The 25,196-nt window shown below is 37.0% G+C and overlaps 1 long non-coding RNA gene across 15 annotated transcripts in view; it reads right to left on the reverse strand.

Moving 5' to 3' along the window:
• The window catches only part of LOC143690284 (uncharacterized), a 242,830-nt gene that overhangs the window by 151,557 nt on the left and 66,077 nt on the right, over window positions 1-25,196 (reverse strand). For 9 of the 15 annotated variants that reach the window (XR_013179113.1, XR_013179116.1, XR_013179112.1 and 6 more), the window contains exons 1-2: window positions 23,404-23,503; window positions 18,503-18,615 (exon numbers count right to left, since the gene is read on the reverse strand). This is a non-coding gene — a long non-coding RNA (uncharacterized LOC143690284). Of the gene's footprint in view, window positions 1-18,502; window positions 18,616-23,403; window positions 23,504-23,813; window positions 24,135-25,196 lie in introns of those variants that run through there. The other 6 variants (XR_013179107.1, XR_013179106.1, XR_013179108.1 and 3 more) reach the window with 2 other exon arrangements.

Below are 25,196 nucleotides of genomic sequence, written 5' to 3' on the forward strand. Positions count from 1 at the left end.
GAAATATCTAGGAAAAGCATTAACAGCAGTTTAGAATATTATTTCCTTGAGAACAGTGGAATATTATGTATGCTGAGGTGATAGAGAGCCGAAGTTAAGACAAAGGACTTTGCAGTCACATTGACCCAAAAGGATTCCCAGCTCTACCTTTAAATGCTGTGGGACTTTGAAAAGTTCACTTAACTCTTCTGAGTTTCAATTTCCTTATTTGTTTAAAGTATCAAAAATACTTTCTTTATAGGGTTAAGATGAAATTAAATTATGAACATAATGATTTCTGCTTTTCCCATAGTCAGCACTCAAGAAATTTTCTTTTCAGTATAACATACAGCTCCAGAATATTATATACATTTATATAATATATGAAAAATATTATATATTTTTCAGAATATTGTATTTTTAACACAAAATATTTGGCAGAACATAATCTTTGCTCTTAATGTCCTATTAAAATATATGAAGTTCTAGAAAAGTTTTCCAGAATGAATTTGAGCAGGTAATCACATCCTCCAAATATGTTAAAGAAAAGATATGCTAGAAACCTGTGGCCCATTTGGTAATTTAAATAAAATAATCAAACAACATGAAGATCAAGCAAATGAAATAAAGACATTTCTAAATTACTATATAGAGTGAAAGGAATTGAGAAGAAAATTCCCTGAAGGCATGGAAACATCTGAATATTTTTCTTTGTTCCATAATTTTTCTATTCGAACATGTGCAGGAGAAACTAACAATTTGAAGTCTGTACCACTCATAATTTGCTCACAATATTTTGAAGTAAAAGGCAGTTAAAAGACATATAAAAGGAATTTAGAAACCACCAAAGGGTTTGTGGGAAGGCTAGTCTGTTCCCTGCAAAGAGTTGATGTTTACTTGACACCAAATTTTACCCAGGTCCAGGAGATTGTCTTTTGCTAGGAGAAAAACCTTGGCAAAAAAACTTAGGGCCCATTAACCGGATACAAAGTTTCTATTCCTGGAAACCTAGATGATGCCTCAAGGTATTTGGGTCACTTGTCGGGTTTGTCCCAACTTTTATGATGGGGCCTGATGTTAATATTGGCTTCTGTGACTCTAAGACCTAACGTCCTGATCTGATTAGGAGCAAGAAATAAAACAAAGCTAAGAATAGAAGCTTTATCCTCAGGACCCTAAATGCTGACTGCGGATTATAAACTTGTGAGATCAGAAGTCATGTGTGTCCTGTTCACGACGCTATCCTCTGTCTATCAGTGTCAAGCACAAAGTAGGCGTTGGAAGAATAAGTGAGCTCTTGAGCCCTTCTTTTCTTGGAACTAAATGCCTAATTCGGGTCTTATGACTTCAAATCAGTTGGATCCCAGTTGGCCCCTGTGTTTCTTTTGATGGAGTTTTCAGTTCATTCTAAATCCTATTTCCCCGTCCTCTCTGGACCTGGTCCCTGGCCCCTGGTTCCTTCCCTTTAAACCCTGGGCTGCATGATATCTCTAAGAGGATATGGGCCCATTGGATAATCAGACCCTTTCCACTTGGGGTTAACAGTTTTGACATAATTCCTTGGGTTGCCCATAATTTGTTATTCAAGAAGTACTCTGTTTCGGTTTGCTAGAGCTGCCAGAACGCGATATACCGGAAAGGACTGGCTTTTATAAAGGGGAATCTATTAAGTTACAAGTTTCAATTCTAAGCCCGTGAAAATGCCCAGAATAAGGCATCAACAAGAGGACACCTTCCTGGAAGAAAGGCAGCATCTGGCTTCCTCAGTAACACGGGAAGGCACGTGGCGACATCTGCTGATCGTCTCTCCCAGCTCCTGCTTCCAGTGGCTTTCACTCTAAGCATCGTGGCTCCTCACTTAGCGTCTCTGGGACAGATTCTGGGTTTCAGCTCTTAGTTTAGTATCTCCAGATGTCTGTGCCTTGGTTCCACTTTTCTGTTCTCTGTGTTGGCTCTCCAAGCATTTCTGAACGTCTGCCTCTCTCTGCTCTCTGTATTGGTTTTACTCTCTCTCTGTGAACCCTTTTAAGGACTCCAGTAGACTACTTAAGATCCACTTTGAGTGGGCGTGGTCACACTGCCGTGGAAATAATGTAATCGAAAGGCCCCACCCAAACAATAAGTCTGCCTCACAAAATTGGATTAGGATTAAAAGGACATGGCTTTTCTGGGGTACATACCCGTTTCAAACCAGCATGCATTCCCTGCCACCCATCCTTTCCACTTCTATCATGGCAAAGATCTTCGCAGTTTTACACCTAAGAAACATTATTAATAAACTGCAAAGGCAGCAGATAAAATTCTTATCTTCCCAGAGCAAATATTAAATCAATCTCTGTGCTTACCTAAACTAAACAATTCCTGACATTGCTCTCTGCTGCTACAAGAATAAAACCCAAGAAGGCAACAAAGAGGGTAGAAGAAAGGGCATTTTATATGAATTTTATCTAGACCTGCAATTTGATTAATTCTGGCTTAGAGAGAGATTCTTATTCAAATTGCCAAATTAAATCAGTAGGAATTATTTTCTGAATTTATCATTTTTATCACCATCATCACCATTTTTCTCTTCTGCCTATTTGCCTGTGATATATTTTCTTTGGAGAAGTGTCTGTTCAAATCTTTTGGCCATTTAAAAAATTGTGTTGTTTTCAATGATTGAGTTTTGAGTGTTCTTTGTATATTCTGGATACAAATCCTTTATCAGGTGTATGATTTGTAAGTATTTTCTTCCAGTCTATGGTTTTATTTCCAGTGTCTTAACAGTGACTATCACAGTGCAGAGATTGTTCTTTTAATTTCAATAAAGTCCAATTTATAAAATTTATCTTTGATTAATCATGTTTTTCTTATTATACCTAAAGAATTTTTGTCTAAGCCTAGGTCACAAAGATTTTCTCCTAGGTATTCTTTCTAGAACTTGTATAGTTTTAGGTTTTAAGCATAGGTCTCTGAACCATTTTATAATAATGTTTGTATACGTTGCAAGATGTGGACAATGTTTTTTTTACATATGGACATACAATTATTCCAGCACGATTTGATAAAAAAGGTTTTCCTTTTTGCACTGCATTGTTTCTTATTCTTGTCAAAAATAAATAGACTACATATGTGAGGATCTATTTCTAGACTCTATTCTTTTATACTGATCTCTACATCTACATTTACACAAAGCCCACACTATATTAATGCCTGTAGACATAAGTCTTTATTTAAATCAGGTAGAATAAATAATTATCCTGGCTCATTAGTCTACAAAATTTTCTTAAAACTATTCTTCATCCTTTTCTATTTCATATGAACTTGGAATCATCTTATTAAAATAATGCTGGCCTCACAGAATGTGTTGGGAAGTATTCCCTCCTGTCCAATTTTCTTGAAAATTTTGTGTGGAATGAGTACTTATAATTCCTTTCTTAAATTTCTGGTAGAATTCAGTAGTGAAGCGATGTAGGCTTGCAATTAACTTTGGATCTTCAAGGTGCTTAATCAAGAGGAACAAATATACATTGGCTTTGAAAACACTCTCTGAGGACAAGGTGCTCTACACCTTTTCAAGGATCCCACAGGATGGAGCAAACTTGCTGTGAGGTGGACCATGCTAAGTGCAGAAAAGTGATGGCAAATGCTGAAGAAAGTGGGATTGATGGATTTGGCTGAGGGGAGAGGAAGGACTAAAGAAGCTGTGGAAAGTGGGCCTACTGGAATGGATATGTCAGGCCAGAAATCCCACTCAAGGATTATATTTCATGGGAGGCTCCAGAAGGCACACCATGAACCAAAATATCAAGAATGCATTGGTGATTTGGGCACCAGCATAACTAATGAGTTCACTATTGATCCTTTACCAAAGACCGTGGTGAGCTGGTTATTTTGGGGGGACAGCAGAGCTGTACTCAGCCAGCTGAGTTTTGAAGCCTTAACTTAAGAAGCCAGGGAGTTATGAAGATCATTAAAAGAGCATGGTTTGGGGCGGGCCACGGTGGCTCAGCAGGCAGAAATCTCGCCTGCCATGCCAGAGACCCGGGTTCGATTCCCAGTTGCCTGCTCAAGCAAAAATAAAAAAACAAAAAACTATTCAAAGAGCATGGTTTCCCTAAGGGTGGAATATAGTTAGCCAGAAAGAATTCTGATTAATACCTACGAGAGAAAGTCAAGATTGGAGGGATATAAGGTTGAGAGTAGTCTCCCAATGAAGAGACACAATTCTTTGCTTAGTTTCTGACCTGAACTCATTCTCAGGTGGAAACCCGTTGACTAAAAATGTAGCTACGTCCTCTGTATGAAAGACTCAGTAACACTACTACAAGTCAACGATGTAATGATTCTCTCAGTCCTTTCTGAAAGGCCACAAGTCCAAGTTAACTGTATACTGGGAAGAGATATTTCAAGGATGATTAGATGCAGTGCCTGAGCTGGCATTAATATTCAGAGATCTGAATCATCTCCATGACCTCCCTGTTAGAATGGGGACTGACGTCCAGCTCAACGTGTGTCTATTGGGTTTGTGGACTCACACAGTGATCATTTCCCCAGGCCTTGAGTGTATGACTGGAATTGATAGACTTGGTATTTGCAGTAACTCCCTACACTGAGTCCCTGTCTTATGGAATAAGAGTTATCAAAGTGGGAGAGACTAGGTGGAAACTTCTGAAACTGACCTTACTTGACAAATATAGCAAATTAAAACTATTATTATATCAGGGCATGGGGGAAAGACAGCAAAGATTAGTGCCACCACTAAAAGCCTAGAATGGTGGTCACTGTCATCTCTCCATTGGATTCACCAGTCTGGCCCCTGCAGAAACAAAATGGATCCTGCATAATGATAGTAGAAGACTGCTGCAAGCTCAACTGATTACTAGTTCTGATTGCAGCTGCAGTGCAGACTGTGGAATCTTTGCTAATGCTGATTAATAAGGCCTCAGGTCTATGGCATGGAGCCGTTGATTTGGCAAGCACATTCTTTTGTATTCTTATTAGAAAGGGGCTTCATAAATTAGAATTCATGCCCAATAGTGTTCTCTTACAGCTTTGCCTCAGGAATACATTAACCACCCTCCCCTTCCCTGGCATCATGCAGTCTAAAGAGATCAGGGCCATCTGGACTTCCTACAGATCATCACATGGATCCATTGTACTGTATGCATCATGTGGATTGGACAGGAGGAGCTAGAAGTAGCTGGTACATTAGAGGTCTTGGTACCACCACACGCTTCAGAGGATGGGAAATCAACTTTACAGAGATCTGTGATCTGCCGCTACGATATAATTTTCAGGGCTTCAGTGATTCCTTTCAAAAACAAAAGGCAAATTGGTACATCTTGCATTTCCTGCAATTAAAAGATAGCACAGTGCCTGATAGGGCTGTTAGGGTTCTGGGAAAACACATTCTACACTGAGAATCTTCCTGTGGCTCATATACTGTTGACATAGAAGGTTGCCAGCTTTAAGTAGGACCTGGAGCAGGAAACAGCTCTGCAGCAAGTTCTGGTGCTTGAACCACATGTCTCAACAGACCTTGTGGTATTAGAGGTGTCAATAGTGGGGAAGGATGCAGTGTGTAGTTTATGGCAACCCCCAGTGGGAGAGTCACAAGACAAGTTCTGAGGAGTCATGCCTTTGTATAATCCCTCACGAGTGCAAGTATAACCTGGAACTTGCTTTTAGCCAGTCGAATGTCCCAAAAGTATTGATGCACTTAATTATCCCTTATATAGGACTCTCAGCAGACTGGAGTGAGATTTCCCTGCTCACTTTGAAGAAGTAAGCTGCATGTTGTGAGAGGTCCAGCAAGAGGCCTTCCTTCCATCCTTCCTTCCATCCTTCCTTCCTTCCCCCTTCCATCCCTTCCCTCCTCCCTCCCTCCCTTCCCTTTTTTCTTCTTGGATCAAGATTTTTATTTAGCTGCTCCTTTTTTTCCCTTTGCCATGTATCTTCATTGGAGCCTTACAAGTGTTTATGTTAGGGCTTTGATTATCTTATCTGCTTGCTCAGAAACAATTATATAATTATATGTTTTTTAAATGTTAATTCTCTATTTAATTTGAGTAAAATGCTTTAATATAGATTAGTTATAGCATGAAAAAAATGGAATAATTTCTCATTAATTTCACCATGGAGAGGTAGAAAACTAAAAAGAAATTATAAATAAAGGACATAGATAAATCTGAATTGAAAAGACTATGGAACATTTAGCATTAAAGAGTGATTTAGCCTTGTCAACACAATGTTTAAAAATAGCACAATTTTAATGAATATATGAATAAACACATTAATTGTGCAGGATAAAGGTGGTAACAAAGTTGCCACATTAGCAATCATATATAGATATTGAGGGTAAAGTTAATCAATGAGAAGTCATTAGTTAGCTTGTTTATCCTATAAGTTTTATTTTTTATCTGCAGAGGGCTTACCTGAATAGAAGATTAACACACCAAAAGGATATTCTTAAAAAGAAATAACCTTGGGAATAAGAATCAACCCGCAGGAGTATAATCAATCATCTCGCCTGATTTGAGAATTGAAACCACCTACATTCACGTGATTTCATTATTAGCACCAACAGCTGAAGCAACTTGTGTCAACATGACCTAAGTGGTTTTTTTCCTCAGGATAATTATCACGGAGGAAGATAAGATATAACCAATAAATAATTTCACTCTTTACTTCAGGAAATTCCCTCAAATCAATTTGGGCGAATAGTTCGCTCATCTAAGCAAACAGCTCTCCTATCTAGGCAATGGCTTGCTCCACTGGCAAACAACTCCCTCTCAAATGATATTTTAGATATCAAGGATTTCATCAAGACCCTCCCCTTATTGTGCCATACAATTCTTAACTATTAGGCCACAAATTTTGCCCGTTCCCAAAGAGTTCCCCAACTTGAAAAACCCACCTTAAACCCTGTTGTGACTAAACCCCAAATCCCTAAATATCCTACTCTATCTTCTTCAGAGACAGAACGAAGATTTTCCAGGTGCTGCTCTCTGACCACAGGAGGCTTGAAAAATTCAGCTTTGCTTGTCTGACAGATGTAGTAGGGGGATCAACAGTGCTGGCTCTCGCAGCCTCTCTCTTTCCCCACTGCTACCCACACCGGGCACGCGCCATCGGCTCCACCAAACTTTACTGAGTCCTGACTGCACTAGTAAGAGGAAGAAACATTAAAATTGAGAAGAGAGAAATTCTCTTACATGTATTTTTCTGGACCTTCTGAATCAGGCTTATTTGAGCAAGCAGAAGCTTATAGCACAGACCTTGTTAATTCTACACGTAAATGAATGCATTTGGATGTGAACAACGTGCAAGAAATAATGATATCTAGACTCAAACAGACCCAGATTGAAATCCTGGCTTCTATACGTTCCAGCCTTGTGACCTTGGGCAAATTCCTTTAACTTTTCTAAGTTTTAGTTACTTCATCTGTAAAATCAAGATAATAAAAATAATGATAATTACTGATACATATGTACCACTTACTATAGCTGCTACGAAAACTGAAACCAACATACTTCCCTGTCCGGGGCCAAAACAATACTGAGACTAAGCAAATTAACTTTGGCACATGGGCCAGGAAATACCTGCTTCCAGAAGACAAATCAGCTAAAATAATCTGATTTAATAAGTCATCAATACTTGTGCTGAGCCCCTTGCCTCACCACGCCCACCAGTCCGAAACCCTCATGTCATAAACAGTCCAAACCCAATCAGTCCTCTTCTTTCGAGATCCCTCTAAAAACCATTAGTCCTGATTCTAATATCTGATATATATTCTCCCTCGGCTTTCCCATTCAGAGACTCTTCTAAGACTCTGTTGAATGGAATACTCTTCTACTGCAGTCGATTTAGTAAAGTTCGTACTATCTCAACAGGTTTCTTTGGGGGAGGGCACAATTCTTATAAGTTTTAATGGTTGCTATAGGGCTTCTCCTAAGCCCCCCCTATAGTTATCTAACATTATATCCCCACTTGACAAAAAGAGGAAGCTGGGGTCCCTAGAGTTTAAACGACTTGAGGTAATGTTTCTGTGAAGATTAAAAATAATAATGTACGAAAAAAGCCCAGCATAGACGCCAAGTATTAAGTAAGGTATCTGGCTATTATTTTTTTTTTGTTATATTAGTAATAAAGGTAAAAAATAATCACCTGGCCAAAGAAATCTCCAGCATCACTATTTCAGTGCTAGCACTACTTAGTGCTATATACACTTTTCACATCCCTATAAAAAGTTTGGTCATAGAGAAGCCAGAAGTTGGGAAATGTTCAGTTCATGCTTGTTCCTCACTGTTAAGTAAATTGTTTTCTAATCACATCTTCTTTTCTTTTTAATAAGAATCTTCTATTTTTTCCTCCTTTATGTTCTTCTAATCCCTGATCTAGAGTGAGACTATGACATTCAGAGAAGTCTTATATTATTGCCAAAGCCGAAAATCTGATTGTCATTAGCCACATACAGTCTAGAACAGGAGTCAGTAAACTTCTTCTGTAAAGGGACAGCTAGGAAATATTTTAGGCTTTGCATGCCAAACGGTGTCTGTCACAGCTACTTACCTCTGCCATTCAAAAGCAGCTGCAGAGTACACATAAATGGACAGGTGTGACTATGTTCTAATAAAACTTTATTTACAAAAACCATCGGCAGGCTGTTCTTAGCCTGCAGGCTCTGGATTACCATATCCCTCGTCTTGACACAACTTTGAAGTAATCAATAGAGTTGTCTGTTTTTACGCTCCTTGATTTCCTACTCAAATCTGGTAACTCTGAGATGTGCGCTTTCACCCACACAGCACTGCTTTTCCACTTATATGCCTTATCACTAACTTTTCTGGGGTATGAGGACATTTAATACTGCTGTTTGGTGACTTCTGTGACAAAGATGCTATAAGGAAATCCTGGCTGAGAAACGACAACTCAGCAAACAGGCTGTGATATATAAACCTTATAATATATAAGGTTGGAAAGTCTGGAGAGTAAAATGTTGGCAGTGGACTTTCTTTAGGAGAAGGCAGCCTCTCTATGAGCTTAGACAACAATTTCACTCGGGATAAAAGAACTATTTTGTCAAATTCAGCCACCCAATCTGGTTTCATTATTTTAGAATATAAAACTGTTTGGTGATCAACTTTGTTTATACTTGGAAAAGTATTGCTTCCTTTTCTGAAAGGGGAAAAAGAAAGACAAAAAAGCTCATAAAAATTTCAAAAAGCTTTTGACTTCAAATAGCTCTTACAAAACTGCATTTTGATGAGTTAAGTGTGGAAGAATCAAAACCATATGGATTATACTTCTTTTAAAATAAACACTGATTTAAAAATTGAGGGGGCATTCTTGGAAGTGTAGGCATTTAGTTTTCACAGACTACAAATAGTCAAAAACAGCTTCAAGAAATTTGATAAACCCAAAGCACAGCTGGGTTTACCCATTCTTAATTAAAGTGTTTTCATTGTATGTCATATAAAAATAAACAGCCTTAAAAGTAGCTTAAATTCAGCTATTTTAGAAGGAGTTTGGGGATTTCCACATATCTCTAGAGTAACCTTTGCCCAAATGCTGGATTTGAGGTAAATCTTACTATAATAGCATTTGAAATTTTTAAATGTTAAGCACTTCTCATTCATCATATTCTATTTTCAAATGTCCAGTTTCCGCCCCAAATTAGGATTAAGAAATATCTATACACTTCGTATAAGGTAATTTATTCTGGTTAGATTCCATCTAAATGCTTAGTCACCTGAAAATGAGAATCTGGTGTTCTTATTTAATTAAAATAAATGATGTATCTGGATGGGGATTAACACTCACACAAATGATGAAAGTTAACAACTTTTCTGAACTATAGTCTTAATTCACGTTGTATTCATTCAACTAGCCTTTATTCATTTCTTACCATGCTGAAATAAATTTGCTAAGCCCTTAAGTTTCAAAAAAATAAGAAGACATGGTCTTCTAGAGAAGCTTAAGGAACAGAAGATGAGGTGCAGTTAGGCAAACTATTGCAATACAGAGTAATATTGCATGATACTTGTAAATAAATATACATCATATGATTCCAGATGAGAGATGAACAGTTTTCTAGAGGAGAAAATAAAACTTCATAGATGAAGGTACATTTACATTGGGCCATAACGTGTCAGTAGGAGTATGACTGAGGGAAAAAAGAAGCAAGTAATTGCATATAATCCGGATATACAAAATCAGAATGATTTGGGAAATTGTGGAGCATCTCTGCTTTGTGTGGCCAGAGAATAAAGAAGATGGGGGATGGCCAGAGAGAAGGTTAGAATCTATATAGATTCTACATCAGCCAAGACAGTATAGAAAAGAGCTGGAAGGACATGCCTCAGAGTATGCAGTTAATGGGTAACTGTGAATACTTTTTAACGTCACTATCAAATACAATGAGAGAGGCAATTCTGATAGCTCTTTTGAGACTAATTTACTGGAGTGTGTGTGTGTGTAGGAATATGTAGGAGTTAGGGAACTCAAAAATAGGCACACTCATTAATATTCTCCAGAAATATAGACTAGTTATTGCAAAATGGCTAGTTTTGGCAACTGCAGCTGCTATACTCTGTCACCTGAGGACAGCTTCTGGTAGGGTAGAGACAGTGTCTAGTCTACCTTTACACCAATAACTCAAAGAATGTGTCACATTCTGAGCTACTGAGCTGTAAGACCTTGTCCAATTAATAAATGGCAAATATGGAGGTCATGTTTGAGGAGTCCAGTTCTGGGCCAAAATCCTGTCATGATCTTTTAGGCATGACCAGGGACAATGACAGAGGTGTCACCTAGCAGACCTCACTGCAGTCGCGATGCACTCAGTCAGCCATCTAGTAAACAAATCTGCATTTCTAGACCAAAGCCCTCTATTTGGGAGCCTCCTTCACAGGGGGCTCTCAAACAAAGTCTTTCCCTGTCACCTCTGCCAAGACCTCCTTATGGGGGGGGGTCCTGAAGACACTTATCTCTATTCTGATTCAGTACACGTCACTTTTCCACACCTAGTTCTTCCTTCTGTGTGTTCTTCCTGATCTCCAGGCCAATATAACATCAGCAGTCTTTTGTTTGGGGCTCCCCTGGCAGCGAGATGACCCCCGACAGTTGGCACCAGTACTTCTAACCCTCTGACACTCATCCAGTGCTGGGGAAAATGGAACACTGAGAAAGCAGCCACCTTCTTTCTGGCTCTTTCACCTCCCGTTGTGTACTATGTGCCAGCTCATGAAGTCTTATGAAAATAGAAGGGTATCTTCGGTCATAAGTTGTTTGCAGTTAGAGGCCTTTTTGTCTAATTTTGAGACAAATTGATTGGCCTTTTGGTGAGGGATAATTGCTCCAAAAGACTCCCACCTCTCCCAAGAGTCATGATAATTTTCAAGGATGGTGAGTGTAAATAATAAGGACAAAAAAAAAGAGTTCTTTAATTTTGCAAAGGGCACAAGTTGGCCAAAGTCTGTAACTGTCGCAGTCCTAAAACTGCTCCTTACAGATAGATCATCATTGACCATTTCTCCTTCAGTAGGGATGAGACGTGCTTTGAGTTTGGGCAGCCTGCCAGTCTCTCCCAGCTCCCTCCCTTTTTCCTCTTGCATAGCTGTGCTTCCTAGCAAAATCCATGCACATTTAATCCCATCTTGGTCTCTGCTTCTTGGAGGGATGGAACCACATCAAAAAAGGACCCATTTTGCAGAAAAGATCATTATTAATTTTTCCACCTTCAGAGATTATAAGTATTAACCATCTTAAAGTGACAGTTTAAATTTTCAAAATGAAGCAAACACAAAATATCACGGTTGCTGCAACCACACATAGAACTAAGTCCATACTTCAAATCCATTTTCTAACTGTTATCTTCCATCTGTTTGCCCAACCCTCATACCTCCCACTCTGAAATGACTCCATTTTTTCACCATTCCTTAAACATCCATAACTTGTAAGCACTCAGGTCTTTACCCTTCTTTTCTCTTGGGTTTAAACCAATCTTCTTCACCATTCCAACCCCACAATTCAAGGTCCATCTGAATTCCTTTCTTCTCTCTGATGCCTCTCCAGTGTCTCAAGCGTGCCCACCACCAATACAAGTGCTTCCTTTTACTGGTGTGCATTTGGCTGAGCATTAGAGGGCTGAGTGTTAGAGCTGATTGGAGATTCACAATTTCTGATTACTCTGTGCATCCTTCTTTTTGGGTTCTCCGCAGTGCATTGTACAGGCCAAGTTCAATCGTTAAGTTGTCCTAATTCATTTAAAGGTCAAATAAGCCGGTATAATATAAAGGAAAGAGAATAGAATTCAAAATGGGGCAATTTGGATTTAAATCCTAGTTCTCTCCCTTAATAGTTGTGAGACTTGAGGAAAGTCAATTTCTCTGAGGTCCGTAAAATGAGGATAATAGACATTATATTTCAGGAGCTTTATGAGAATGAAATGAAAGGATCCATTCATTCCACATTCATCCAACAAACTTAACACACTATGAGCCAGACAGTACAGGGCACATGATTACATAAATAAACACACAGAAACACAGAGTCATCTATTTAAGGAATTTTTATGTTACAAGGAATTGCATTCAATTGTGGGGACTGGTTAGACAAGACTGAAATTTATGTATCACCTGTCAGGAAGGGAAGTTTGGAAATTCATGGGCAAGAGCTGAAGCTACAGTGGACAGGCAGAATTTCTTCTTTTTCCAGGAAACTTCAGTTCCACTCTTAAGACCTTTAAACTGATCAGACCAAGCCCACCCAAATTACTGATAATCTCATTTCTTAAAGCCAACTAATTGTAGATGTTAATGACATCTGCAAAACACTTTTATCCAACACTTATATTAGTCTTTAATTGAATAACTAGATCCTATAACTTAGTCAAGTTGACATGTAAAATGGGCCATCACATGCTCCATGTTGTTAATTATTTTACTAGAAATTGCTTAAGTTAAAGCATCATTTTGAGGATCTATATGTATAACCAGTTTTCTAGTGAAAGTCCTTCTCCCAGAGCTTTTAGTACATCTCTTACATCAAAATCACAATAAATAAGGCTTTTGAAAAGAAAGATGTTTATTTCTTTGAAATTAAACATGTTAATCAATCTTTTCCTTTAGTAAGATTCTACACTTTGACAGCAGAAATGGCTGAATTCTAGGCTATTTACTGTAGTTAAATATGAAAAAAAACTGAAAAAGATTTCATTTGTGTAACACCAGGAAGGCAGCATAACTATCAAATATCTTTAAATGATTAATAAGGAAAAGCTCTATTTCCTTTTGTGTGCTACCTCATATTTTTGATTCTAGATAAATATGTTTTTAATAGTCATTTAATCTTGATTAAATACCCAATGCCTGTCGTATTAAAACTAAATTGAAAGCATATTTATTTTGCAAGTGAATATTAAGCAATATGTGAGCTGAAAAATTCAAGTTAAAAATCAGGGTACAAAGTTTGTTAAATAAATCACATGTAAAACGAACACGATAATATAGAATCTTATTTCTTTTTATTTCTCAAGCATGAATGCTCATGTGTTTTATTTTCTTCCTATGAAAGGATAATGATAAATTAATGGATTTTTTTTCCTTTGTTCTTAAATTCCATCTAGTATCGTAAGCTCTTTGTTTCATAAATGCAGACCTTGGTACTTTCTGCCAACTTTTCAGCCAGTAGCCAAGGAGCATCACTTTGGGCAGAGCTACATAGGCATGTCAGTTTTCATATTGATCAGATACACTGCCATTTATTAATAAATGGATCACTCTATCACAGCAACTGGAAACTATTGCTTCCTTAGCGTTCTCAGCCATCCTTCGTTTGGGTACAAGGAAGCCTTGGTTTAGCCCAGCTGCAGAAGCCTTTTTAAGTGCATATTTAGCACCTAGTCTGAACAAAGTACTCCGCATCCTTGATGTAAAATATATCTAATAATCTTGAACATGCTGACTATAACCCACAATTAGTACCATGAGGTCCAAAGTTTTTCCTCTGGCTGTAGAATGGAAGGTTGAAATGCTTCTGTCATTCAGTTATGTTTTCCTCTAAGGTCATTTTGGTTTCTTAATACCATTCCACCTCTGCTCCTTCCCCACAAATTAGTTTTAAAAAACCCTTTAAATTAAAAGTGATCCCATTAGCTGCAGGAAAAAAACATCCAGCACGTTAAGGAATATCATGCTGAAATTTTTAGGTTCGTTATAATTACTAAAAAGATAAATAGTTCACAAAAGATGAAAAATATAATGAATTAATATTTTATTGGACAATAAAACATATGCTGAATTCAAAAGATGAAACTGGAAAAATTTGTGCCAGAATAAAACAGATGAGGAAACCAAGGAATTGGGAAGATTCCTGAATTACTCAGAGTTTACTGGTAGGCAGGGCAATTTCTAATGCCTCATTACTACTCAGGGTTTATTTCATGAAGCTGGTACTTTTAAAAACCTATTCTGAAAGCTTCCACAAAATTCTCCATGGAGAAAATTTCTAAATCATGCATGTTTAGAAGACGTCAAATATGGCAACTTCTCCCACATGATACATGATACACTGTAGCATACCAAAGGTTCTACAATTAAAAATTTTGATCGTGTGTCTCCTAAACTTATTTGACTATATAGTTTTTTCTTTTTGCCAGACAATATCCTGAGGAACCAGGGCTCTCTGGAATGCATTTTAGGAAATATTGTGATAGACCTTGCAGTTGGTGTAAAGGATTATAAAAAGACTTAGGGCAGAATGAGAGAAAATTGCCCATAGAATTCGAGGAGAAAGGGAGGTTTGAAGAAGGGAAAGATAGTAGCAAAATACACAGAAAGACTGAAGAAAGAAGGACCGAGAGAGAGAAAAATTTTTTAGTTAGGATGGAAACACTAGTGACTAGGGAAAACCAGAACTCAGGGATGTAAGAGCAATGAAAGCATATTAGCTGCAATGTGATTGTTCATGTGGCCGTGATAGGAAACAGATAAATAGAATAACTGTGTTAAGTGAATTGGGTATGGTTGCTTATTTTTACATTAGTTGAAATATTCTATTTTAGAAGTCAGAAGAGGAAGACTAAGTTAAGAGAAAATAATTAAAGATCATAAACAAAGCTTCCTGTAAAGAGAAATAAAGGACACAGGTTTATCTTCTTTCCCTGCTACCAGTCAATATTATTAAGATTGGGTTCTAAGACTCATTACTGTCAATGTCAATCCTCCACAAACTGACCTACAAATTCAATGCAATCCTAATCAGAATCTCACCAAGATTTTTGGAGACATTGACAAGCTGATTTAAAATTCATATGGAGGGAGGGCCACGGTGGCTCAGCAGGTAGAGTTCTCACTTGCCATGCTGGAGACTCAGGTTCGATTCCTGGTGCCATGCAAAAATAAATAAATAAATAAATAAAACTCCTATGGCAATGCAAAGGACCTAGAATGGCCAAAACAACTTGAAATAGAACAAAATTGGAAGACTAATGCTGTCTGACTTCAAGACCTATTATAAAGGGATAGTAATTAAGATCGTACAATATTGGCATCATAATAGACAACGAAGTCAAGAAATCAGTATTCAAGACATGGAGGAGCCCTTGTGTTTACTGAGAAAGCTTCGTGCATATCCAGCACAATCCATATGTATGCAAAAGCTGGAAAATTTCAGAACATCCAGATCCTAATTCCTAATAGCTGAGCATAACATCTACATCCTAATTCCTATTAGCTAAACATGACACTTGTAAATTCTAAAATTTCCAATTGTTTTTGTATAAATCCTGTTAGGGAACAGAGTTATTTAAAAAGCGGAACCCAATTATAATACTCCTTTTTGTTCAAGACTGCAGAAAAGAAAAAAAAAAAAAAAAAAGCAGAACTAATGATATGCAGAACAATGGGGATATGCTCATCCTTCTTCCCCACTCATCCCCGAAGAGAAAAGCTTGATAGAGTACTTCCGGTTGGATGATGTCAATTTCCATACTGAAACTGCTGCAAGTGAGAATGTTGAAACAGAAATTGAGAGACAAGAAACTGCCTAGAGAGGGCATCTTGGGAAGAGAGACAAGAAGTCACTTACTCCAATAAAAATTCCTTGGGTTAATCACGATGTGTTTCATCTGTGATGCCCTGTCTTGCTCAGCCGTTGTGTGACCACATGCCAGCTTAAGTGTGCACTGCAAGGGAATTGGAATTGGCTCTGTTTTGAAATCAGGACCTTCAGGGCTTCTTTGCCATCGTGTTTTAAGATGTCAAATCGTCTAAGAATCTGGTGCAATGTTGAAGATACTCCTTTCAGCATCAAGTGTTTAACTTTCTCATAACCCTTAATTGCTAAAGTTTAGATCCCTCTTCATCATGTATCAGAGGATTTTTCAAGAATTAGACATTGAGAAAGAGCTGTAAATCTTCTCATTATGCAGAAGAGTTTGTTTTCACAGAACTTGCATGACAACCTGTCTCATCTCAGCATAAATTGCATTTAAAAAAAATTATTATTTTTTATTCAATAAACACTCCATATAATTCCTTGTTGTTGAAGTGGAATTCTCTTATTAACAGGGATGTCAAGAATGGACCTCTTCTAAAAAATAAAAATAATAATGAATCCAGGAAGCGTCCAGTCATTTTTATTCAATCAGGTACACTTTAAAGAGCAACAAAATGTGCTTGGCATCATGAGATATTCTGGGATAAGGCACAAAATGTTTCAGAAGAGATAGAAATATAACAAAATAGTTTAAAATAAGAAAACATTGACACAACGATGACACTGGGAAAGGGTTTCCTCCAAAAATGACATTTAAACTGTTCCCTGGAGAACAAATATGAGGTTTCCTAAGAAGGAATGGAGTCACAAACATAAAAATGAGTATGTACAAAGGTATAAGATTAAGGTTTTCACGTTTTTAGAACAGCATGGAGTTCACTGAAGTTGAAACATATAAGTGCCTGGGATGAGTGGGGAATGAAGGGATGTGAAGCAAGAAAATAGTAATAAATGACCCCTCCCCCTCTTTTCTTACTCTGTAGTAAAAAAAGAACCAAAGGAGGTTTCTATGAGCTAACACGGTTAACAGATGAATAGTTTGGAAATTTTACTCTGGTAGGATGAGAGAGATGTACTGGAAGGAGCAGTAAATCAGTTAGGTTCTCCAAAAAAACAAAACCAGTAGGAAGTACATATATTAAGGAATTGGCTCACATGATCGTAGGAGCTGGTATATTGAAAATATAAAGAGGAGGCTGTTAGGCTGGAAGCTCAGAGAGGAGTTGATATTGCAGACTTCAGGCATAATTTTCTTTTGGGGAAACCTCAGAATTTTGTCCTTCAGGACTTCAACTGATTGAATGAGGTCCATCAGTTATTGGGTAATCTCCTTTTTTAATTAAAAAAGTCAACTGGTTGAAGGTGCTAATCCAATTTTGTCTACAAAACACCTTCCAGTAACATCTAGACTAGGTTTGACCAAACAATAGGACACTATAGCCCAGCCAAATTGATACACAGTATTAACCATCACAAGTCGGTAAACAGGAGAAGCAAATAAAAAATATAAGTCTCTGACATAGCATTTTCTCTCCTCTAAATATTAATAATCCTCAGAAGATAAATGCTTTGATGTTCAGAGGCAATTCTTTAGTTATCATAGAGATTCAGAGCTAACAATACATGCAATTCTGGGTGATTTGCTTCTTAAAAGAATATGCCCAGCAGTCCTGGAGTTGGGAGAGTTCTGTGGCTATAGCCCAGCTCTGAGAAGGAGGGCATCTCTCCAGAGTTATTCAATGAAGAAGTCAAAATAATTATTCTCAAAAAGTAAATAGTGAAAATTCTGGATGCCTAATCTATTGTGTCTTAGCCCAAGAGAAACTTGCTCCTTGAGATGTGTTCCAAGAATTGTTTTTCCTTGTGGAATTGAATTATATATTATGAAAACTTTTGTGGGCTTTCAGATTTGGTGTTATTTGAGCAAACATCTCAAAAGTCTGATAGGAAAGATAGCTGTTGCTTAATGAGGATAAGGGATAGAAAAAATGCCATAGTGTTCTTTTTAAAAAGAATTAGATTTCGGCTGATGAGATTTTATGTATAGTGAAACCTTGCAAAGACCTGTGTAAAAGAATTCTTGGCAGAGTCTGGGACTAAGTAAGTGCCTTCTTGGCTACTCTAATGGTATGCAGAAGAAAAACAAAATCTTCTAATATATCTTACTTTGGTCCTTTTAACTCCTAAACTGGGTTGAACGTGACAACCTATAACTCATTGCCCAGAGGTTGGCTGCTTAAATACCTGGAGGAGGTGAAGGAGGAGACTGAATGCCTTATGAAATGTAGATCTTGTTTAGTTTAGCCTTCCAGTCAAACCTAAACCCATTTGCAGCATGTGGGCAACCTCATATTTTGTTCTCAAATATTTTTTTCAAATGACTGCTCAACAAACATTCCTGAAAAGCTGTTACTTTGGTTCGTTTCTTGATTGTGATTTTTTTTTTCTTAAATAATTCAATTAGATAATAGTCAGTTAATACCTTTTCATGGGGTAGAGACCATGCTGGCGATTGATTCAAGGATGACTAAGACATGCCCAGGAATCATCTGCAAATGCTGTTGGGAATGTATACTGGTGTGCCATCTTGGAGAGCTATCAGGAAATAGAAGTCCAGAATCCTTAATTATAATCCTAACATCCAGAAAGATCCAAAAACAGATTTGGTAGCACAACCTACTCTGAAATAATGGACATGAAGCTATTTATGCCCTTTATCACATTTGAAGTGAGCATTCATACATTTCACCATATAAGTAATAATGTACTTCATTATTAGGGATTGCCCCAGACAGACTCTGCTGGCAGGATTACTTGCCATGTGGCTTCTCTCCAGAATTGTCTTTCTAAAATTTGAATAATTCTGAATACTGAAATGTCTCCAACTTCGAGAATTTTATATAAGGGATTATGGATTTATGTTTAAGTTGTTAAACTTTCTGACACGCAAAATCAGCTGTGTAAATAAATGTCATCCAAATTCTTCTATTTCACACACTGCATTTAAAGAATCAAGTCTGCACAGACCTCCTACTTAAAAACACTTTTCTAGGTAATGCAAAAAAAAAAAAGCCTCATTGAGTTATTTTAAGATAAAATGTTATTATTTATATGTATTTTCTAAAACAAATCCTTTATCTCTTTGTGACTGGTATTTTGCATTATTATTCAGACAACATTCACAGAATGCCAGAAGGCTGAAGGAAACACATTGAGAACCGCTGCTTGAAAGGACTATTTTAGGTGGTATAATGAACAGTACAAAACCAGAACAAAGTGTTGCCCCTCACTTTGGCATACAGGTCAGAACCAAGACCCTCCTACGTTCTTAACTCGGGTCCAAGTTAAATTAATCCCTTATGTGCCAGGGGCTTTTAAGTTTGTCAGTTCATCCTATGCAATCACAAAAATGAATAATAAAAGCAAACCTAAGACTAGTCAGCAAGAACAGCAGGATTCAAAAGGAGATAATTAAATCCTTCAACCGCTGTGAGGCCAACATTTTAAAAACATGAAGAAATTGGTCTCTTTTTCACGTATTAGCATGCCTATTATCTGCATGGGTGTAGCTTCTTAGCCAGATCTTACTTAATCATGTGGTGAAACTATTTAAAGTTTCAGCTCAAGGGCTTATTTTCATTTCAAATTCAAGTTTCAAAAAGGTTAAAATAAATAAATATATAAACAAACAAAAACCATACAGGAATATCTGTGTGCCATTGAATCAAAGTTTATGATGATTTTCACATCTGGGCCTCCCTTAAAACAGCCAACATGTGCATGTATATGTGTAGTGTGTGTGTGTGTGTATGTGAGTGTTGAAAATGACATCACTAATTGAGCATTCTTTTCCATTATGAAAATATATTCATAGAAAAAATAAAACTTGAACATCCATGAGTGCCGTATCAAAGATTAAAATACTTGTCACTGATCCTAATCTTTTTACCACATCATTTGTGTGCTATTTACCTCCAATTTTAACTACATTCTCTGTTTCTTGCAAATTATCTGTTCCACACAATATTCTTACCTTTGCTTTTGCCCATCAAGATGTTGAGTTTGGAACTTTCTGTATTTCTCTATAATCCCAAAATCAAATACATTCTCTTTAGGTTATGTATTGGTTATAGATTGTTTAAGGAAATGTGTGCATGTGTGGGTGTATGTGTATATGATTCCCTGATGTTTGGCAACTATCTGACATGGAGATCTTCAGGTTAAGCAAAAGTTAGAAAGGATTAGAGTTCTTAGAAAGGCAGGGTGGGGTGGGGGTGGTTAATTGTGAACCTGATGGTTTGAGAGGTCATGCTGCTTACTATGGAAACTTTGTCTATAAATTTTTTGGTAGGTCCATTGACACTTGATTTCAGTTTAATATTTTCACTGTAATAAATTATTGACACTCACATTCAAATATGGCACAAATTAAAATTTAACACACTGCAGATCACTAGGTACTGAGTTCTGTACTAGGTTCATTCATTTTTGGGTAGGGCCTTAGCATAAAATCTTTCCTACCATTTATGGGACTATATTTGAATTTGGAAACATGTGTTAAAGATTAAGATGGTTATAATTCTGTGCTGGGATTCTTTTGAAACTCTCATCTATGCATGCTTGTATACACACACACACACACACACACACACTCATGCACAAATACAAGGTTGTACTCTCCTGCTTGTCTGTAAGAGTCAAGATGTTCTCTTTTCTAAACAAAACAGTGAATTGCAAAATGAAATGGAATACCAAAGATGATTTAACTTCGGCAGTAACCTCAGTTACCATTTGAAATTTTTGCTTTTTTCAAAACAGAATTTTCCTTTATTTATGTTATGCATTTTCATGTTTGAATGTTTGTGATGTATGTGTTGCATTGTTATTGACAAAAAAGAAAAATTAAAGAGATGAAATATATGTTAGTATAGTTTCAATCTCTTTTGCAAAAAAATATTTTTAAAAAGACTATTGCATAGCTAAAATATTTGAGAAACACCTCTTGGGATGAACTAATTTTAAAAGTACACTTATGATCATCCTAATTTGTAACTGTCAAGTAATACTAGAACAGTAGATTAAAATTGTTGTTCTCTCTATTAATTGTTTTATTTACTTGGGTAAGGAACTTAATATCATCCCATATCTGTTTCTAGCTTATAATAAGTCTTCAATATGTAGTTGCTGTTTTTATTATAACACATTTTAAATGAAGTAAAATGTGTTAAAATTATTTTAAAAAAACAAATCAATTTAAAATGTATAAAACTTGGTGGCTTGATGGTGCAATGCATTAAAAAAATTGTCAATTGTTTACCATCATACTTATTCAAACCAATATAAAAGGGGTTAAGTGTTGGATTCTACTAGAAATATGCTGATTACTTATATTTCATATTTTTCCAACATCTCAAAATTATATATCCCAGTTTGCAGATGGCAGTAAGCTTTCTCTGAGAAGTGAGATGCCAGGCTTGGGTGAAGGGAACCTGGGGGAGGGAAAATGTATGATGTTGCTGGAAAGTATTTGGATGAATTCCAGGGTAGGATGTAAAGTTTGAGAGGGGAGTGATGGCATTATAGGATGCCCATGATGTGATGGCTTCTGAACAACCCCTCACAAAGCAGGATTGGGAGGGGCAGCCATCGTGGGAGGTTCCCAGTGACATGAGCCCTCAGATCTGGTGACAGTCAAATGATGGGCATGAACAAGTTTCCTGGAAACAAACCAGAGCACTTATTTTTACTGTGTTCAAAACCATGCCGTATCTATGCCTGGAATACAATTTGCAAAGCTGGCCACTTCAAAAAGGAAAAACAAACAAATGAAAAAATCCAAGGACTTGACAAATGAAGTACTCATGGACCCAAGGGCATATTTATCTGAGAATAAAACTGAATGTTCTCTCACATTTTACATAGCATATATGCTTATAATTATCAAAAGACTTATCTGGGTGTAGAGTTGAAAGAAGCAGAATTTGTCATTTTTCCCTTCTGTTTTAGTTTGTTAAAGCTGCCAGAATGCAATATACCAGAAATGGAATGGCCTTTAAAAAGGGAATTTATTATGTTGCAAGTTTAGAGTTCTAAGGCCGTGAAAATATCCAAATTAAGGCACTTCATTCAAGATAAGCTGATGCCATCTAGACCACCTCTCTCATCTGGTAAGGCATGTGGCTGACATCTGCTGGGGTCCTTGGCTTCTGGACACCTCTGTCAGCTGAGAAGACACATAGCGACATCTGCTAGCTTTCTCTCATGGCTTCTTGTTTCATAAGGATACCCCGGATATGTTTTTCTTCTGCATCTCCAAGGGTCTCTGGCTGTATCAGCTCTAAAGCCTTTTTCCAAAATGGTTCCCCCTTAAAGGAGTCCAGTAAGCAATCCCACCTTGAATGGGTGGAGACACATCTCTATGGAAACCACCTAATCAAAAGTTACCATTCCACATCTCCATGGAAACAACTTAATAAAAAAGATCCCTCCCAGGGGTATTGAATGAGGATTAAAGAACATGGCTTTTCTGGGGTGCATAACAATTCCAAACTGGCACACCTTCAGAGAACACTTAGCAGAGTCCTGGCAGGAAATAAGGCAAATTCGATTTGACTAGCGTGTGACTATTCACAGAGAGATTGTGTATCCATGATCTCATCTAGCCCTCAAAGTGTTCATAACTGCATGTGCCGAGGGAGGGGAAGACTGGCTTGCAGGAGGTTACGATGCCCCAAACCAGAAACCCACTAGAGGGTCCTACGTGCCATGCCCAGACACCTGTATTTATTGAGCACCATCAATAGTGCCAGGATTCTGCAGATAAATACAAGTATCTAGGGCAAGAAAATGTTTTTACAGAGAGCTCAAAAATGAATTATTTTTGTCCTTTTACAGAGTTTTTTCAAAAATGTCTTTCCCTAAATCCATTTCATTGTAAGCTTACTGTAGATGCTTTAAATATTTTTTAGTTGCGTAAATGAAACAAAAAAATCTATTTATTACATGTGAGTATATAGGTTTTCAGCTTTTATTCTGGATTGCAATTTGGATTTTGGAAACTTGTTGTCTGCCTTTCTCCTTCCAGTCTTAAGCTTAGCAGATAAACTTCCATAAAGCTGAAATCAGCTTCCTTGTATTACCTCTGATCATTCAGATTACAATTTTCCATTATGTCAGTCCACTTTTATGTTTTATTTTTGGTGGTTCTGAGTAATGGGATCCAAAGTCGAGTTTAAAACCATTTATACTTAGAGGTCACTATCATGCAAACCAAAGTTTTTCAGCTGGGCAAATAGCCAAACTTGTTTCTTTTGGATTTAAATAATCTCTGAAAAAAAAAGAAATTTGTTTGTATCAGCCTAGTAAAAGACAGGCCATACTCACCGGTCTGATTGACCAAAATTCTTTGAAATTGTACTGTGAGGAGAAAATGTGGGTATTTCCTGATGTAAACCACTTTACGGATTTTGTCAGGATTCTGGAAATTTACGGATTTTGTCAGGATTCTGGAATGCCTGGATTATCAACCTTTGTAAAGATGGAATTTAACAAACACCCAGGTCTCTGGATTTTCTTTCAAACGTCCCTTCATTGTAACAATTGTACCTGAAATTCTCTTTGTTCCTTTCCCCTGGAAACATAACTTGATGGTGGTTATAAAATATCAGAAAACACACAAATTAAGAACAATAACAACAAGACCCAGCTGGATTTAGGATTGCCAAGGGCAATGTTTCTATAAGCTTAAATTTTATCTCTTGGTTTTAAATTTTGCCTCTTTATTTTTTCCTTACCTTATGTTTATCTGTGATTATTGCATTCATTTTCAAAAGTTTGGACCCAATTCTGTATATTAGATGCTCAAGATGTTCCATTTATGATGCAAAGCCTTTCAGATCACCAGCAGACCATGAGAAAAAAGGTTTCAAACGTAGCAAATGAAAAATTCATTATAAAAGTCAGAAAAGCTACTTTGAGCACAGGCAGCTAAAAGGGTATATTTTATACCCAGGATTTTGGAAGGGTTGACTTTGATATTTTGATGATGGAGTGGTTTGCAGAATCAGTTAACTCACTGCTATTTCCAGCTTGTGTTAAGTATATAAGGATGGAGCCTGTTAAAGGAAAACGAAGCTAGTTCTGTGGGTATTCAATTATTTTCATTCTTTAAATCAAGCATAGCTATAAATAATGCACACATTTTTGGACAAAGCACAATTTAATTAGGGAAAAAAATTAATTTTGTGCCATTCTCTAAATGAGGAGTACTCAATATAATGTACACAATATACATTATTAATTGCCCATTTGGGTATGAAATTAATTCCATTTGGAAAGTTAGTTTTTCCTATTAAGTCAGCAGAAAGTAAAATTATGCACACTTTGAATAGGTATAATATTTTTATTTATGCCCATAATATGTTAAAAGGATGAAATATTTTCATGTAAGTAAGGTGGAAAACAGCAAGCAAAATAGATAAATGTGTTCAAGATGCCTTCCATAAATCAGCATACATTCATGAAAAGTGTGAATTGTAGACTTGTCTCCTGGATAGACTGGAGAAGCACCACTGAGGAAGAGACTGGAGCTGAACCTTGCTCACAGGTATCAATAACCTGACTGATGGGCTTCTAGAGTCGCTTCAGGCTTCAGGGTGGGAAGTAAGTGGGAATGAGAAATTTCAGTACACTGATTTGCCTCTTTCCCTTTTTCTGCACATTCCTTGTGCTTTCCCACCTCTGGACTTCTGCTCTACACAATCTTGTCAGCCTGGGACACTTACCTATTGTCTCCTAGAGACTGTGTAGAAATTCTTCCCTTATGCCAAACTCAAACTTAAAGACCACATTCTATGCAAAAACGTGCTAATCCTTCAAGCTGTCATCTCTGCCATCTGCACTTTCTATAACACCCGACATTAACTGTCATTATACTAAGTAAGGCCTTTATATATATATATATATATATATATATATATATACATTAGCTCACTGAATTTTTGCCAAAAGCCTTATAAATCCATTATTCTCTTTTTATTTTTATTTTATTTTATTTTTTTGCATGGGCAGGCACCGGGAATCAAACTGGGGTCTCTGGCATAGCAAGGAAGAGCTCTGCCCTTGAGCCACTGTGGCTGCCCTATTTTCTTTTTAAAGGTGTAAAAATGGGCTTAACA

This window comes from Tamandua tetradactyla, chromosome 7 (genome assembly GCF_023851605.1).
Source record: "Tamandua tetradactyla isolate mTamTet1 chromosome 7, mTamTet1.pri, whole genome shotgun sequence".
NCBI classification, from domain to species: Eukaryota; Metazoa; Chordata; class Mammalia; order Pilosa; family Myrmecophagidae; genus Tamandua; species Tamandua tetradactyla.